This window comes from Pelodiscus sinensis, chromosome 2 (genome assembly GCF_049634645.1).
Source record: "Pelodiscus sinensis isolate JC-2024 chromosome 2, ASM4963464v1, whole genome shotgun sequence".
Taxonomy (NCBI): domain Eukaryota; kingdom Metazoa; phylum Chordata; order Testudines; family Trionychidae; genus Pelodiscus; species Pelodiscus sinensis.
In genome coordinates this window covers 163,857,882-163,873,785 of record NC_134712.1, presented here as the reverse complement: position 1 = coordinate 163,873,785, position 15,904 = coordinate 163,857,882, and the positions used below count along the sequence as shown (strand labels likewise).

The 15,904-nt window shown below is 44.8% G+C and overlaps 1 long non-coding RNA gene across 2 annotated transcripts in view; it reads right to left on the bottom strand.

The window, feature by feature from the left end:
* LOC142827258 (uncharacterized) overlaps positions 1 to 15,904 on the bottom strand; it is a 51,260-nt gene that overhangs the window by 2,858 nt on the left and 32,498 nt on the right. The window contains exon 4 of one of the 2 annotated variants that reach the window (XR_012901859.1): positions 729 to 4,877. This is a non-coding gene — a long non-coding RNA (uncharacterized LOC142827258). Of the gene's footprint in view, positions 1 to 728; positions 4,878 to 12,404; positions 12,630 to 15,904 lie in introns of those variants that run through there. The other variant, XR_012901860.1, reaches the window with a different exon arrangement.

Here is a 15,904-nt window from a genome sequence, read left to right as displayed (position 1 = left end):
TGTTAATGTGACTTTTAAGACCATCTACATTTACATGTGAACAGTGTCTGAAAACTGCATTATGCATTCTGACTATGATAAAGTTACATTCACTGTGTGGTGAACAGAGAAGCCAACCATGGGATATGGTAATGAAAGGGTTACACTTCTGGGGATTAAACAGGTGGCTGTGTATGCACCATTGGATTTCTAGGTTTACATGTGGGCGTAAGACTGCATCCAGTTATTAAATTATTTCAGCTGCAAAGAAGAGAACCCGGAAGTGGCAATGGTTGTGAATGGTGCTAGTTACGAAAGGCCCAAAATTGCTGGAGAGTGAATGAGAAGAGGATGCATGTGCTGTGACATGGACAAGGTTACACTTTGTGGGAAACAAACAACAAGGAGGCAGAGACAGAACAAAAATTCAGACTGAATTCTCCCTCATAGACCATGGCTGACTGAAAAAAGTCTCATCTCCAAACTCTGGCCTTTCAGTTTCCCTTTCCTCCTCCCTACAAGTTCTAGAATTCCCCATCTCTATTCTCTGCCTTTCTCTCTATGTGCCCATTAAATCTAATTACCAAGAGCTCTTGTGCTCAGGGACTCTTCCTTAAATAGAACTGAAGCCCAGGTGTCTGCAGTGAGCTCCAGTGAACACATTGCTGAAGGGGACTGGCATTTTATTTTTTTCTGCTTTTCTTGTCAGCTAATTAAGGTTGTGGAACATATTAAAAATATTTACTTACATCTTTCAAGAAAAACTCTTAGAAAAGGATAATTTTCTAAGTTCTCTTCAGAATTAATCTGGTTAGACGCAGGTCTGGTGAGTTTCTCTCTGAGGACTGGTAGACCTGAGTATGAGAAAGGAAATGAATGATTCCGAACAGTTACTGTTCATAAAAATGAGTTCTAGTTTTCAAGAAATGTAATAAAAAAGACATCCTTGGAAATTGAAATCTGCTCTCCAAAGAATAGGCTTAAAGCATCAATGTAAATTTTACCATGTATGCCTCAACTGGATTCTGAAGAGACCAACTCTAAGGTGATTGGATTGTCTCTACTACCTGCCCAATCAGTAGTTTTTCCATATAGTCAGTCAAGATTACAAACAGCAGTGATGGTTTTTCTGATGTAGACACCTTTCCATTAGGAACTTTGTGTTTGAACTGCCAAACTCATTTCACACAAGCCACTGCAGCTATTATGAAAGGGTAACAAGTTTTGGACACTATTAAGGTGAAATTCGGACTTTGGGCCAGAAGTTGAAAGGTGCCATATCTCTAATTCTCTGACTAGACTAGTCATAAGAAAATTAATATTTAAGACTTTAAAAAATACAAGATGGTTAGGAAAAAGTTGGATCAAGGTCTTCTTTCCCCCATAAGACTTCGCTAGACACCTAAGGCTTTGTTATAAATAACTGTAGACTAAGCATCCCAGATCCCCTTCAGTCTTTTGTGTTCTCTGTTATCAGCATCAAAGGACATTCTTATATGAGTCATATCCCATAACACACTTAATTAAAGAGTAAAATCCCCTTGGTCCAGCTAATTGACAACATTTGTATCAGTATTTATTTACATAATTTTGGCAAGATTGAAGGAAATCTTTCATCATTATGAATTAGTAGGAAAAAACATAATTGGAATTTCCTTTAAGGTTCACAGCTTAATCCTATTGCACTCTACTTAATGCTGATATACAATGAATGTATAACATAACATAATTTAGTGGAAGGGTCCTGACCTATAGAGTTTGGTCAGTAAGGGCACATCTACACTGCAACGTTATACTGAAATAACAAGGTGAGCATCTACACAGCAAGGGTGTAAAATAAAAGGCTTCTTATTCCAGAATAATAAACCCTTGTTTCACAAGGCATAATGCCTCTTTTGAAATAATTATTTTGAAATTGGGTGTGTGTAGACAGTACAGTTGTGGTTATTTTGAAATAATTGGCCTCCAGGGCTTCTCACAGCTGCCCTGGTGGCCACTTTGTCCATACCTATCAGCAGGGCTTGACAAATAGTGTAGTCTACTCGCCCGTGGAGAGTAGATTACACCCTGGAAGAGCTGGCGTGGAGCAATCTGCGCATGCGCAGAGCGCAGAACCGCGCGGCTGGCGAGCGGGGCTCACCGCCACTCAGCAAGCCCTGCCCATCAGAATTCTATAGTTCCCCTTTTGCCTTTAAAGGCACAGCCTCAGGGAAAAGGGTTTGTAGCATCAAGCAGACCCTGTTAGCCCTGTGCCACACAGCAGCAGCCTTCACTGACTTCTTTGCTGCCATGACAGAACCCCATGTTCCCACTGTGCCCCCACAGCTGCAAGTGAGCCAGCAGCCAACTCCCAAACCCCTGTCCAGAGGTGGAAGAGGAGGGCACCATCCTGGTCTGGTGCGGAAATCCCCATTGAGGTCTGGGGAGAGGAGGCTAACCTCCACGATCTCTGCACCAGATGTAGAAATGCCGATGTTTACGGCTGGATGGAAGGGACACATGCGCACCCACAAGCAGGTGTGCTTGAAAGTCAAAGAACTGTGTCAGGCCTACACAAAGGCCAGGGAGCAAAGCTTCCAATCTGGCACAGCTCCCCAGTTGTGCCAGTATTACAAGCAACTCCACTGTATCTTGGGAGGGAGAGGGGCTCAGTCCTTTCCCCACCTTGTTGTTGACTCCGGCCTGGAGATGCCCTTTGTTAGCCTCCAACAGGCAGGCCTGTGGATGAGGAGGTGGCCAGCACCGATACCATGCCTGCCAGCTAGGAGTTCATCCTGTCCCTGGGTGCACACAGAGCACCAGTCCAGAGCATACAGCTGCATGAGGCTGCCACAAACAAACCTTTCACTCCTGCTCACAGGGTTTCTGGAGAGGCCTGCCTTCTACCACAGAATTGGGAGTGACACCTTTCCACCATAAGCCACCACTAAGGAGGCTGGGATCACGGGCACACACAGCAGTGCCACACATGGCACAGGCTCATGCCCGCACTCCCAGGGCAGCATCTGCTCCTGGGCAAGCACAGCAAGGTGGAAGATACCGAGCCCATGCATGGGAGCCTGCCAGGGAAGAGGCAGAAGAGGAGACCCCCGTAGCACTGTCTCCGACAAGTGGCATCTGCTGCTCATACATACCTTTCCTAATGCGCCTCCCCCAGTAGGCAGGGAAAGAAGTCCTGTCACTGTGGGAGGTCGCCACTGCACAGCCCAGAGGGAAGACAAGATGCTCTGTCCCTCCCTCCTGCAGGCTCCTGGCCTGGCTGGTACCTTCCCATGCCTGCTCATTCCTGGGATGTGGGGGTAGCGAGTCTCCCCTGAGACATCTGTGCCCCTGCAGGAAAGTGCCCACTGTCTAGGACACAGATGGCCTTTCTTGAAGCACATCATCATCGTCTGAACCAAGACTTTTCGCTGTCACCTCACACATTAGGGCTAGATTTCATGAACGGTATCTCTGGGGATGACTGTCATTCTCCGTACTTCACAGCTGGACCAGCTGCAAGTGGTGTGAAAGCCACACCTCCCATGCTAGCCTCCAGACCCCTTGAGACTCACAGGTCTTGGCAACTCCAGGAAGACCTCAAGCAGTAACATCTTATCTGCCTGCATGCCCTGCAGTAGTCTCTGGAGTGGCAGGACTGGAGGTTGGATGCTGACGTAGAGCTGCACCATACAACCTGGCAGGAGCTGTCCATACAAAACTGCAGAATGTGCATAGCACACACTGCCACCATTGACCGCCTTGTCACTGCCTTTGAGCAGTCCAGCAGCTGTCCCCTTCCCCCGCTCCTCTGGCTTACCCCTAGTCCCAGTGGGTACTTGTACTCCTAGTTTCCCCCTGTAGCTGTCGAAAGTCCTGCACATGAGGTGGTGGGACCACCCAAAGCTGGCGCCAATCTCAGCCCCATCCCTCATCCCAGGTCCTTTCCACAGTCCTTCCCCAGTTACATTTACCCCAAATAAAAATAACAGTTTCTTGTTCCAAATAAAAAAGTCTGGTTTCTTTGGTCTGCAGGGGAGGGGCTGGGGGGAGGAAAGTGGGAAGGGAGGGCAGGGTAAGGGAGGTGTGGGGGAGGAAAGGCACACAGGGGCTATGCAGAAGCCCCTTGTGGGGAGACCCAGGAGACAGTGTCTCAGGAGTCCTTGGCTGAAACGCTCCCTTCAGGGCCTCCCGGATATGCATAGCCCCCGATGGGCCTGCTGGATGGCAGGGTGCATGGCTGCTCAAAGATCCTTGCGAGCTGCTCAGCCTCTGCCTCTCACTCTGGCAAGAATGTCTCCCCCTTGTTCTCGCACAGATTGCGCAGGACAGCAGGCTGCCACCAATTGGGGGACGTTTTATTCACCAAAGCGGGTGAGGAGACCCTGGAACCTCCCTCTGAGGTGGCTGAAGGCACCCTCCACCATGATGTGGACCCTGCTCAACCTGGCATTGAAGCGTTCCTTGGTGGGGTCCAGGTGTCCCATGTAAGGGTTCATTAGCCGAGCAGCAAGGGGTAGGCTGTGTCACCCACAATGCACATGGGCATGTCCATGTCCCTAATCCTGATAGTGCAGTCGGGGAAAAATGTGGTGGCATGCTTCTTCTGGTAGAGGCTGCAGTTCCTAAATATGCGGATGTCGTGTACCTTCCCTGACCACCCATCGTTAATGTCAGTGAAGCGACCTGGTTGGGCCATGAGGGCCTGCAGCACCATTGTAAAGTACACCATTGTACACCTCCTATCCTGTTTGATACAATTGGAGGCCCAGTGGTCGGGGGTCAGGATGGGGAGGTGGGTGCTATCAATGGCCCCCACAGTTGAGGAAGCCCATGGTGGCAAAGTCGGCGATGATGGGGTCGATGTCGCCCAGGATGATGACCTTGCACAGCAGGATGGTGTTGATAGTCCTTACCACCTGTAAGGATACAAACAGAGAATTACAGGGTTGCCAGAGCCCCAAGGAGGTCCCCGAGCTCAAGCCCCTTCTCACACAGCAGGAGCAACCCCCAAGTAACCCATTCCCGACAGGGCTTTCCCTAGGGAATCCCATTCCAGTAGTAGAAACAAAATACAGGACTATGTAACACTTTAAAGACTAAAGTGCTACATAGTCCTGTATTTTGTTTCAGCTACACCAGACTAACACGGCTACATTTCTATCACTATTCCAGTAGTACACCACCATTCTAGAACAAGAGCAAGAGAGCCAAACCTGCATGAGCAAAGCCCTGACGGTTGATATCCCCACACCGAACTGGTTCCTGATGGAGCGATAGCTGTCTGGAATGGCGAGCTTCCAAACAACAAAGCTGACCTACTTCTGGAGGGGGATGGCGGGTCTCATGTGGGTGTCCTATCACCAGAGGGCAGGGGCGAGCCGCTCACAGAGCTCCATGAAGGTGTCCTTCTGCATGTGGAAGTTCTGGAGCCACTGCTGGTTGTCCCACTGCTCTATGTTGATCCGGTCCCACCAGTTAGAACTGGTTTTCTGGGGCATGGTGTGCAGGGGAGGTTGGGAGGATTTGTACTGCATAAGCAGCTTGTGGAGAGGGGAGATGAGGAGCTCCAGAGTGAACTGCGGGTCCTGGTCCTGCAGGGCCATGTGGGCAGCCTGCAGTAACTACACTAGGAGGTGCAGCAAGAGGTCTAAGAGCCGGTGGGTACTTTGCAGCAGGTCTGGCTCCATGGCAGAAGTGCTGTGGTGTTCACAAGGGCAACCAGATCAGGCAGTGAGAAAAGTTTGCTGTTCCTCAAGGAGGTAGGCAATGGAGAGGAGACTGAGACATGGCTGTAGAGGTGCCCTTTTAAGCACAAGCCTCTGATAGCCTCAGGAACCAGCTCTAGAGTGACTGCTGCCCTTATGCCCTGCCCAGAGTACTTCCGGGGGCAGTTTAAATGTGATTCAGTCTCCAATCAGTGTGGATGCTCTATTTTGACATAGATCTGTGCTATTTTGATAAGCATTTGTAGTGTGGACACACTGTTTCGAAATAGCTATTTCGGGAGTTATTATTCTGAAATACCTTATTTCAAAATAAGCGTGTAGTATAGACATACTCAAAGACTGCTGACAGCCTGTCGTGAGAAAACTTTGCTTTGAATCTAATTCAGTTTATTAAATTAGACATCAATAAATGTGTTTTTTTTTATTTCTCTGGCAATCATTTCTAACTTTTAGATCTCCTTACTCGTATTCACCTAAAAAGCTCTCTTTGTGTAGTAAATAACTTGTTTTATTGTTTTATCTAATCCAATGTATTCAAGTTGAAGTCTGTGTAACTCCATATGGTGCAACACGCTGTGTGCATATTATTCTCTTAAATGAATAAATAAATAAATAAATAATGTCCAGGAGAACTCTGGACAGTATAAGACATATTTTTAGGGGTTAAGGGGGAGGAATCTGGGCTTGGGTGTGTGCTGGCGTCACCTTGCAGCATAATGAAGTCTGGTTAAGAGCCAGTGCCAGATTAAGACATGATGAGGCCCTAAACTGTGTCAAGTTTAAGAGGCTGCATAGCGTTACCAAATATGTGATTATTCTAACAGAAAGGACAGTGAAAATAGAAATAATAAAGTTTTATATATGCATAAATCGGGACCTAGAGCACAGGTATGATTTTTCTCAAGTAGTTTTATCCTCTGTAAGTTTCCATTTTACCACATTATATATGGTCAATAGATGAAGAAGAGATACTTAAAATCCTTAAACCACTCGTTTTTATTGTCCTGTGAACATGATATTTTAATGTGTAAAAGCAGGGAGGCATGAGTGATGATCTCATGGTAGGGGAGATGGTGGGGTCATGGGAATAAGTCCTGTTCATATTTTGCTATTTATTTTTGTGTCATTCTTAATTTCCTGATTTAACGAGTAAATGAAAGTACTGAAATGCCACACAAATGTTATTTTTACAATGGAGCTGAACTCCATAAAACCCTAAACAAATACCGCAGAGTTGGTCTGGTCCATTGTATACATCACAACTATATGCAGTATAGTAAAGAATAGATCCGACACACATTGTATATACATATACAAATGTATTAAATGCATTTTAATACAATAACTGGTTATATTGATACCAGACATTTTAGAGAAGTGATTAAATAGCACAGTATGTAGTTACATGCTGCTTTTGAGTATATTACTACTGAAGATAACTTTGGGTATTTTTGTTTAGATAACGTTGATTATATAAAAGGGAAAGAGACACTGTGTGAAGTATTAAATTAAAGATGGGCAACAAACTTATGCCTGCTGAAGATTTGACATTTTCTTTTCAGGACTTCATGAGGCAGGATATGGGATTTTCAGCTTTGCACATAGCCTATTAGTAGTGGCATCCATTAGTTTGGGTGTGTATGCTAAACACTATGCCAGCTTGAAGGGGGGGCAAAACCCAAACAAATTCAACAAAAACCAAACAAAATACTTGTGAGGATCTGTAAATAGAGACTGATGAAGACAATTGAGCAACAAAAAAAAATATGTATCCAAAGTTTACTATTCTTGCTAGCCTGAAAGAGAAGCTGGTATTTTAGTATGTATATTGGCACAGTCTGTAAGAACACATTGGGACAGACAGAGAGTCAAGCAAAACTGGCAAATGTGTTTCTGTGAGTTTGGGGAGTTGAGAGAGACAAAGGATAAATAATATCTAGCTGGAGACAGGTGGAACAGGTTTGTTAAAAATGCAAAATTATTCTTCTCAGGTTCCCATAAACTTCAAGATTTCTATCTGGTTATACCAGATATGATCTTGACATAGTCTCCCCTGCTAACAAATGCTCAGATATGGCTTGCTGGATTCAAATTACAGAAATGAAAAGGAACACTGCCATCTAGTTGAGATTTCTTTGCTAAGCTTGCTATTGCGAATCATTTTTAATTTAGAAGACACAGCTTATAAACTTGTATCAATCAAAACAAAAGATTATATGGACAAAATTCAGAACTCACTGTAGCATAGCATAAGAACATAAGAATGGCCATAGTGGGTCAGACCAAAGGTCCATCTAGCCCAGTATCCTGTCTGCTGACACTGGCCAATACCAGATGCCCCAGAGGAAGAGACCACAATAGGTAATCCTCATGTGATCCCTCCCCTGTCACCCACCTCCCGAGAAACAGAGGCTAGCGACACCATTCCTACCCAACCTGGCTAATAGCCATTGATGGACCTAACCTCCATGAATCTATCTAGCTCTTTTTTGAACCCTATTAAAGTTCTAGCCTTCACTGCATCCTCTGGCAAGGAGTTCCACAGGTTGACTGCGCTGAGTGAAGAAAAATTTCGTTTTGTTTGTTTTAAACCTGCTGCCTATTAATTTCATTTGGTAACCCCTAGTTCTTATATTGTGGGAATAAGTAAATTACTTTTCATTATTCACTTTTTGCATACCAATCATGAATTTATAGACCTCTATCACATCCCCTCTTCGTCTCCTCTTTTCTAAACTAAAAAGTCCAATTCTTTTTAATCTCTCTTCATATGGGACCTGTTCCAAACCCCTAATCATTTTTGTTGCCCTTTTCTGAACCTTTTCCAATGTCAAGATATCTTTTTTGAGATAAGGCGACCACATCTGTCTCCCATATTCGAAATGTGGGCGTACCATGGTTTTTTATAGAGGCAATATGATATTTTCTGTCTTATTCTCTATCCCCTTTTTAATGACTCCTCACATTCTATTTGCTTTTTTGATTGCCGCTGCACACTGAGTGGATGTTTTCAGAGAACTATCCACAATAACTCCAAGATCTCTCTCAAGTAGTTGTAGCCAAATTAGTCTCCATCATACCCAAGGCTCGACAAATACACTCGCCCACTCGCCTGTGGCGAGTAGATTTTATCAGCTGGCGAGTGCAGGGGTGGACTGGTCTAGTGGGTGGTTGTGACGGGCTGGCCAAAGCCCGCACTACGGGCGGCATGGCCCCATCTGATCTGCCGGCCGGGCGAAGGAGTGGAGTGCTGCCGGGAAGGGGAAAGCGCAGTGATCCTCAGCGCCGGGATGCCTATGTGCAGCTCCGGCGTGAGGAGGCGGGGCACGAGCCAGACGCCAGGCCCCGCCCTGCCGGCTCCAGTCCTGCCATGGCCCCAACCCCCTCGCCGGTAAGAGACCGCTCCTGGCCGACCACCTGGATCGCTGCACCCACCCCGCGCCACTTTGTCTCCGCACGACCCATTCCCCACGCCACCCCTGCTCCCCTGCATCCTGCACCCCCTGCTCTCCCTCTTCCCTGCGACTCTCTGGCTCTCCGCTGCCCTTGCACCCTGCCCCCCAGGTCTGTGCTGCGTATTCCCTGCACTGCCCCTAGACTCCGATCCCTCTGCCCCTCCCATTCCCCACGTCCCATTCCCCGTGCCTCCATCGCACCCTGCGTCCTTCTGGCTCTGTGCCTCCCGTTCCCTGTGCCACCCTGTACCCCCACTCCCCACTGTTCCCTGCACCCCTCTGGCTCTGTGCTGTCCCTGCACCCTGCTCCTCCTGTGGGTTGGGAGTGAGGAGTGCTTGTCCATAGGGAGGGGCTGGACAGGCCAGGGAAAAGGTTGCTGTGACCCAGCAGCGAGTGAAAGGGGGAGTTCACTTAAAGCGCCTTTGCCTTTATGGAAAAAACAAATGAAAATGCTATTTGCTATTTATAGGGCTAAAATGCCAGGACAAAAATGAAAACAAACACACACACAAAAAAAACCATTGCAAAATGCAAACGTGTAAAAGACAACAAAAAAAGGGAGGGGGGCAAAAATGTTTTGCTTGGGGCAGCAAAAACCTAGAGCTGGCCCTGGGGGAGGGGAAGGGGCTGGGCTGGGCTGTGGGGAGGGGAGGGGAGGGGAAAAATATGGAGAAGGGGCTTGTGCTGAGGGGAGGGAAGGAGGTCAGAAGAAGAAGAAAGGGGAAGGCACCAAGAGACAGGGGTGCAAGAGGGACAAAAGCCAGAGGCCAAGTGCAGACAATGAGGAAAAGGGCAGGAGGGGAGTTGTCAGTGGGAGGGGAGACAGGGTGATGCTGGGAGAGGAGAGAGTAAGGGCACTGGGGCTAGAGGGGAAGGGGGAGGTGCTGGGAGAAGTCTAGAAAGAAGGGGTGGGCATGAGGAGGGGGGATGGAGCAAGGGAGTGGGCATCAGGGAAAAAGAGGGCAAAGGGGGCAGGGGCAGTGAGGGAAGGGGGAGGCACCAGGAGGGTGCAGGTGCCAGGGGATTCTGGGGGTGAAGCAGAAGGGCAGACACCTGCAGGAGAGGGACCATCACCAGAGGAGAGAAGCAGGGCAGGTGTGTAGAGGGACGTGTTAGGAGAGGGGATGAGGATCAGATCAGAGTAGGGCTACTGGAAGAGTGGGCACAGGGGGGAGAGAAGGGATGGTGGAGGGGGACAAGTCTCAGGAAGGCTGAGGGCAGTGAGAAGGGCAGGAGTCAGGACAGCAGAGGTGGGTGAGGAGTTGGGGGGGGGGAGCAGGCACCAGGGGAGCTGATGGAGCAAGGGGAGGAGACATGGCAGCAGAGGGAAAAGGTAGAGGTTTATAAGATATTTATTAATAACTTGGGTGACATTTATTAATAACTTATTAGTAATTACTGTTCTTATTCTTATTAGGAATTTATGCTATTTAAAAAAACACTTTCTGGGAGGAGGGTGGTGAGTCCCTTTTTTGTCTGGCAAGTAGGGTTTTCCAGAATTTGTCGAGTCCTGATCATACCTCTCTCCACTCTGAAAACTTACCATTTATTCCTACCCTTTGTTTCCTGTATTTGAATCAATTTCCAATTAATGAAAGGACCTTCCCTTTTATTCCATGACAACTTACTTTACTGTTTTTAAGCAAAGTTATACTGTTGTAAACAAAGATCAGCTAAATATCTTAATGGGCTGAGTTACAGGCTCTGATTTTTCGCTGCCTTGAAGTTTATACTGTCATTTACACTTACACAAAACAGGTACAAAAATGCTACCACCAGTATGAGTAGAGAATTCTGAATTACCAATACTAACATTTTTTAATGTTTTACTAAATGAATTTACTGAATTAATTTTACTAACATTAAATGCATGTGACAGTGATTATAGCAGATGCAAAGCAGTGAAGAATCAGGACTACAGAATATGAGGAAGTAAAACAAAATTTTGACTTGTTTTCAGAGGCTAGAGGACTGGATAGTTATTAAACAAAACAAAACAAAAACCCTGACTACAAGCAAACAAATCATAGTCATAATTTAAAAAACTGCTGTTACATAGAAAAAGTCCACAACATGACAATTGCTTTAGGGCATTCAATACATTTTTTGTCTGAATTGTGCTGCCTAAAGTCAACTACTATATTTTGTTTCAGTCCTTCACGTGGTTTGCTTCTTGGCTGCATGTAGTAGCAGCTTGGTAAGCAGCTTTTCTGTGGATGTGGTTACACATATTGTGGGAATGTAGGACACAAACAATGAGTATTGAAAAAGAGCTTAGAAGGGTTTTTTGAACTTGTATTTATTTCATTGCTAATGAAACAATCAATTTCTGCTCAAGGCATATGTGGTCACAATTCAAATAAACCTATAAAAACGTTTCTAGGAAGCTAAAAGAATGACAGCACCCAAAGACAAACAATGAAAATGAGTGAAGAGGAAAATAAAAAACCTGTCTCTTAAAATCTATGATGTGGCTGAAGAAAGACAATCAAGCAACTAGCCTATGATTTGCTAGAGAACATAGTGCAGAGTACAGCAAAGGCAGAAATGGTGTAAAACTACGCTGAAACCTGAGCATGGGCTAGTACATCAAAAGCTGTACACTTCTCTCTACCTAGCTCGTTTCTGTTAATTCTCTTTTGGCATGTTCGAGTTTTGGTAGCAAGCATCCAGATGACAATATGCTTTTCAGCCACTGAGAGGGGTAAAATAATGTCTCCTTGAGGCTTTAAAAGGTTGAGACAATGGTAAAAAGAGGTTAATTATGGCATAGGAAATGTACAGTAGAACTTACCTCAAAGTTATGAACCAACTGGTCAACCACACACCTCTTTTGGTACCAAAAGCATGCAAGCAGGCGACTGACAGACAGACACACACATACAGAGCAAATACTGTACAGTGTTGTGTTAAACTAAAAAAATAAAGGTAAGGTTTAAAAAAGATTTGACAAGATAAGGAAACCATGTCTGTGCTTGTTTCATTTAAATTAAAATGGTTAAAAGCAGTATTATTCTTCTGCATAGTAAAGTTTCAAAGCTGTATTAAGTTAGTGTTCAGTTGTAAACTTTTGAAAAAACAAACATAACATTTTATTCAGTTACAAACATTTCAGGGTTACAACCAACCTCCGTCCCGAAGTGTCTATAACTCTGAGGTTCTAGTGCATTAGCTCAAATCTCTTCAGAATTTACAAAACTAGCAAGGGATGCAGGCTTGAGCTCCAAGCGTTAGGTTGTATTAAGTATTACAAACAAGGTGTCATTTTAAGCTACAAGTATATTGTTCAGACAAGTAGCAAAGGCAAGTCCAAGCAGGGTTCTGTCTTCACACTTCCCAGTTCTTTTTGGTGACACTGGAACATTTTGCATCTGTGTCTTCTTTTGGGCTTCTGTGGTGTATTGCTGTCCTCTGAGTTTTCCACAACTTGAATTCATTTGGCTTCAAGCAAGGAGGTTCTATAATCTTCTAGATTTTTTTCTCCATCTGGCAACACATGAAGTTAAACAAAAAAAAAAAGGTGCATCCTCTTAGTGGTTTCCAAAATGAGTACTTTTCATGTGAAGAACAAATGAACCCTCTGTAGAAACTTAGTAATTCTCCTTCCAGTAGTGATTTGATGGTAGCCACTTATTTTGAAGAATGCTTTGGGAGAAAATGTTTTGCCCTGTTTTTCCAGTCAGCACTTGATATTGCTGAAATTTGTGATTTCAGTGTAAGCTGGGGTATCAGAATCAGACCTTATGCTTGGCAGCCTTTGGGAAACTAATCAAGAGCCTCCTTGATTCCTGGGGAACAAGAATCCATATCACTAAATCCACTACCTCAATTGGTACTGATTGGTCCTTTCCTTGGCAGTCTTAGCAGTGAGAACAAGGATTGAATATGCAACAGAAAACTAAAACTGATCCTTCCAGATCAGAGTTTGAGTATATAGTCAGGGCAGCATGGAAAAAGTTTGCATTTCTTCTCCAGTGCTGTACTTGTCTGTAGATAAATAAAGGACTTGAGATCTAAATGCTTAAATTAAAAGCTTCAGAGAATGTTTATATAGAATGGAATATATTTATTCAGTAGGGCCCTATCAATTGATGGCCATGAAAAATGCATCACAGACAGTGAAATTTGGTCTTTTATATGCTTTTACTTTATACTTTAGAGATTTTCCCAGGGAAACCAGTGTTTCTCAAATTGGGAGTCCTGATGCATAAGGGAGTTGCAGGGGAGGGAAGGTCACAAGGTTATTTTTGGGATTGTTGCTTTATTGCCACCCTTACTTCTGCATTGTCTTCAAAGCTGGGCAGCTGAAGAGTGGCTGCTCCTGACTGAAGGCCCGGCTCTGCAGGCAATAGCCCAGAAGTAAGGGTAGCGATACCATACCATGCCATGCCATCCTTACATCTGCACTGCTTCTGGAGGCAGCTCTGCTTTCAGAGCTGGGATCCCAGACAGCAGCTGCTGCTCTTCAGCTGCCCAGTTCTGAAGGCAGCCTGCCGCCAGCAACAGTGCAGGTGTAAGGGCAGCAGTTCTACTGTCCCCTTTTCCCACAATTCCTTTTTGAGTTAAGACCCCCTACAATTATGACATGAAATTTCAGATTTAAATAGCTAGAATAATGAAATGTATGATTTTTTAAATCCTATGACCATGAAATTGACCAAAATGGACCGTGAATTTGGTATGGCCCTATTTATCAGGTTTTTCATGGTTTATAGAAAGAAGATGTGTTTCCTGTGGTAGAGAATAGTTGAAAATGTGGGTAATAATTCTACTGAAGTCAGTAAGTTATTCCTGATTTACTCTGATATAAATATGATCAGATACAAACCCACTGGTGTCTTGATAAGGGTTCACTACTATTTATAGATTTAGGCCCAATATCTGTTCTGATGGTATGTGGGTTTTCCCTATTTTTACCTCAGTTTTGTATTCTGGTAGATCTTGCAGCAAGGTAATAATATTGCATTTATGATGATCAGTTACCATGAAAAGGGTTGCAAGGTTACAAATTTAACATTAAAGATTACTGGATTTGCATACAGTATTCACTGTCTTTGGTCTAGAGATAGTAAATGATTGACATTTAGAAATACTTTCACGTGAACTGCAAAGGAGTTATAAAAAAATCAAATTACATTATGCATCTTTTTACCCAGAGAAATCCAACATTTCCCAAAACTTAACAAGGGTTTGCTTTCTCATAGGCACTTGCTTTTATTGTCTGATTCTTTACCAAGATGCCTGTGACAGTATTTCATGCAATTGCTTCAACCACTGAGTTTAATTTTTTAGAAATATACTTTTTTAGACACTCCTACTATGAGATGCTTATCTATCTTATTTAAAAGATAGTGACTGAAAAAGGCACAAACTACAGCGCACTATATTTTAAAAGGATTGTGCTCAACTTAGCAAGTTAAATATCAGTCTAGACACAATTAAAAATCCCAAGTACTGTTGAAACACATTTTGCTTTTGTGATAGTCAGGTTAAGGGAACACATGGGATTCAATAACAGTTAATAGATAAGGGTTTTATATAATAGGTTGTCCTTGTCCATGACATTTTTGCTGTATGTGAACAACCAAATAACAGTATACAATGACATACTATCATGGAAGATAAGGAAGTCAGCTGCTGCAGCAAAACTATTGGCTCTTAATAGAATCATAGATAATGGGACCAGGAAGAAATCAGTTGGGTCATTCTATCAGACTATATTATACTGAATACATCATAACTTCTATCATCTGTCTAACCTGTTTAATATCTATAGAGATGGCTCTTTGGCCATCTTGCTTGGTATGAATTCTGCTACTCAATTGCTCTCATCACTAAGCAATTTCTTCCTGATATCTACTGATTGGACCTTGCTGGTTGGGCACCCTCAGGATCTGACCAGTCCTGGACAAGGGAGTTTTCCAGAGCAGGGAAGGTTTGGGAGGGCTGGCACCAGCATCCCCAATGGGCTCTTCTCCACATCCACTCAGGCGCCTCTCCACGGCCTCTCAGCGCCACAAGCTGCAGCAACCCCTCTGGAGTTCCTGGCAGCCCTGCCATAACTCCTGGTGGTCCCACTGACTTGACAGAAGCCCCACCACCCTGCCAAAGCTCCCGGTGCTCCTATGACTTCGTGGCAGCCTGCCGCCCCACTGGAGCTCCCAGCCACCCCTCTGACCTTGCGACAGTCTGCAACTCTGCCTGCGCTCCCAGCAGCCCCACCGTACTGCTTGGACTCTTGGCGGTCCCACTGCCCCATGAGTTCTGCCCCCCCAGTTTCCCTGCCTCACTGGGTACAAACTCTGGTGCCCCATTGGCCAACTCCACTCCAAGCCACCAGCAACCTTTGCTGCTGGAGCTCTCTAGTCCCGCAACTTCTGTGGTCCCTGTGGATCACAGACATTGCCAGACCAGAGTTCCAGACCACAGAGGTTCAACCTGTAGTTGAAAATATCGTGCCTGGATGACTGTAGTAAATAAAAACCCTATTGCATTTGTAACTGGAGTCCTAGCCCTAGTGTCTTGGCCCAGTTTCATTTTCAATATCTTCTGCTTACCTAACATTTCCTATCTAGTTTCAGTAGAATATTGGTGTTTTTCACTTTCTCTCCTAAACTGTTACACAGCATTTATAGGTCCTGGAACTAAGTATGTTGGAGGTGCGGTAGCACCCTTTGATTTGAAGTGGGTTCCTTCATATACACGGTTTATCGTTTGGTTCAATGGTTTTCAGCACCCCCCCACTATAAAAATTGTTCCTG